The sequence below is a fragment of the Otolemur garnettii genome, unplaced genomic scaffold, assembly GCF_000181295.1.
Source record: "Otolemur garnettii isolate 467f Iridium unplaced genomic scaffold, OtoGar3 scaffold00225, whole genome shotgun sequence".
Taxonomy (NCBI): Eukaryota; Metazoa; Chordata; class Mammalia; order Primates; family Galagidae; genus Otolemur; species Otolemur garnettii.
Window position 1 is genome coordinate 863,096 of NW_003852620.1, and position 2,913 is coordinate 866,008.

The window sequence follows — 2,913 nt, forward strand, 5'->3', positions numbered from 1 at the left end:
TAGTATAGGGAGTTTGAATTCTCTCTGTATGTAAAGGGGGTCCTGTCAGCCTTTACTCACTTTTGGTAGCTCTTCTTGCAAATGCTATAATGATGTGCAGGTCTTTTGAGGTCTGAAGTTTAAAGCAAACTGCTCTGCAATGGCAGTCTCCTGCATACTTCACCAGGCCCTGGTATTCATTCAGCAGGAGCTTAGTGGTGCCCTCAGAGGTGAGTTTCTGCCACTTTTGGAACAGCTCCTAGTGCTCCTGCTACTTGCCAGGAGGAGGACCAGTTCTCAGCTGCCACTGTGATATCTGTCTCATTACTGCCTGTCTTGCTGGGGGCTGGGCTGCAGAAAGGTGGGGGCCCCCTTCTTCTGAACTTATTCTGCCCAGGCAGCTTGGCACCAATTGAACCCCTACTGTCAATTTGTATCTGGGGCTTGGATGGGGGGAGGCATGAAGCCCCAGGCCCCTTCATTTGTAAAAGTCCCCACTGTCAATTTGCACCTAGGGCTTCTTTGGGATATTGGGGTTGGAGCTACTAGAGGGAGCTCCCTAGGTCCCCTCCTCCATCATCTTGAAAGAACTAATTGCTTTCCTGAAGGTATCTTGTTACCTAAGCCCTTTGCAATTTTGGGCAGAGTTCTTCCCAATGTCTTTCCTTTTTTTCCAAAAAGCACACTGGTTGTACACCACCATAGCACAGCCTTTCCTTTTGACTGTCTCAAAGGATCCTTGGCTGGCATAGCTAGCAGAATGTGCAGTTTTCATCTTACTTTAAAGGCCATATTAACCAGAGTTTACCACATTAACCCTTGTCCCAGCTATGGGTGCCCTCTGGCCACATAGAGTTCTCTTCTGGGTAAGGAGAGACCATTTCCAACCTCAAATCATAACCTAGTGGATGCGGGGTTGAAGAATTAGCTCCAGTGGTGCCCTCCTTATCCCCTCCCATGGTGCCAAAATGGCAGCAGCAGCAGGTGTTCCTTCTGCTTGGCTGTGCATTGATTAGTGGTGGGCCTCATGTGTGGGTCCTCTCTCCTGCTGGTCCACCCCCAGGCTGTGGCCCTGGCTGGCTACGGGGGTCCAGTAGGAATGAGGGGATCTCATTTATCAAATATCACACAAACACAGATTATTTTGTATACTATAAGCAATGAATTTATCTCAGGCAGACAGCTTAAGACTCAACATTCTAACTCTATAGAGGTAGGCTGACCACAGGAGCTCTGAATTTTCCTTAATATACTTTGCCCTTCAGTAAAAACTTGCATACAAGAATTGGCCATCCTAGAACACCTGGCATGCCATTTATACAAGTAGAGGTGCCATAAATCAACTGGGGTGCCCAAGAGGGGTACCCAAGTTGTTCCCATACTCTTGTGGGTGAGTTTTTGCCACCCTCCTGTGTGTAACTTAGGCTCTCTTTTATCTACAAATTAGAGAGTTTAGTATTCTCTTTTGCAAAAGCACAGAAAGGCCAAATGAGACTAATTCTGAGAAGAAGAGGCAATGGAGGAGACCCTGTAGAGTGCATCTCCAAATCAAAATTAAGATCCAAACAAATTCCTGGGAAAAGAACTAACAGCTCAGAATAAACCAAGGACCATGAATCACCACTTTTCTTCACATTCCAGATAAGTATCACAATAATCACAATATTACAATAATTTTCAGACATAGGTTCATAGCTATAAGCTGAAAATTCAGCCAAAATTTTTCCCAAGGGACTTTGAGATGGAACAGAAATGGAGCTTCCCATGTTAGGACAAAACTTATAATCAATCACAGACAATATAGAAAATTCCCAACACAAATAATCTAAAATGACAAGGCATATCAATCAAATGGGAATCCAAAGGGGATTAACACCACCTCAAACAGTGCCTTAACAAATAAATAAATAAATAAATAAACAAATAAAATAAATACCCTGCCAGGGCAGAAAGGGTAACATCTTCTCCAAAAAAGTGGCCTAATCCCCCCAATTCCCTGGGAATTGCAAATGAGCTCCAAATCCAAGTCAATTTCCCTAATTCCACTCAACCTGTGTCTTCCACCCCAAACAGCACCTCCAAATGCCCTGCTATAGGATTTCAAATGAATACTCTGTCATAGGACTGGAAGGCTCAAAACCCTCCTCAAAATCATAAATGAGTAAATGAAGGGTTTCAGCATGCACTCCAGGGAACTTATTCAAACAAATGACTGAAGCTGTTTGACTGTTTCCAGATCTATTTCCTTTACCCCAACAAAGTTAAAGCTGTTGGAGCCATGTCTAATTCAGAGAAGAGAGATAGGAGTTCCCCCATTTCTCTGGCTGTGGCAACTGCTAGGATGGTTCCTCACTCTCTTACTCAAAGAGGTGATGCTTCTACCCAAAAAGACTGGAAGAGATTTTAGAGAGTCAGAAAACATTTTTACCCTTTTTCAGGCCATTCCCCCTGTTATAGTTACAGTGAGCTATGATCATGTCACTGCACTTCAACTTGGGTAACAGAGTGAGACTCTGGGAAACTAGGAAGAAAGGAAGAAAAGAAAGGAAGAAAAGAAGAAAGAAAGAAAGAGAGAGAGAAGGAGGAAGGGATGGAGAGAGGAAGAAAGGAATAAATAAAATGTGGTAGAGATTAAAATATTCTATAGGAGGGTTAGAAAAGTAGCTTTCTCAACTTTAATCTTTCTTTTTGAACTAAAGAGACAAAATATAAGAAAATTAGAATAATTCAGGAGTTTCTAATATCTGACTAATAAAAGTAAAGGAAATAGGGAAGCAAAAAGAAATAATGCAAATAATGCCAAAAAATTTCCTAGAGTTGAAAAACATGAGTATTCAGGATCAAAGAGCACACTGAGTGCCTAGACAAATAAAAATATAAAAATAACATCCTACACCAAGACATATTATGAGAAAAGTTTATAACACTTGGACC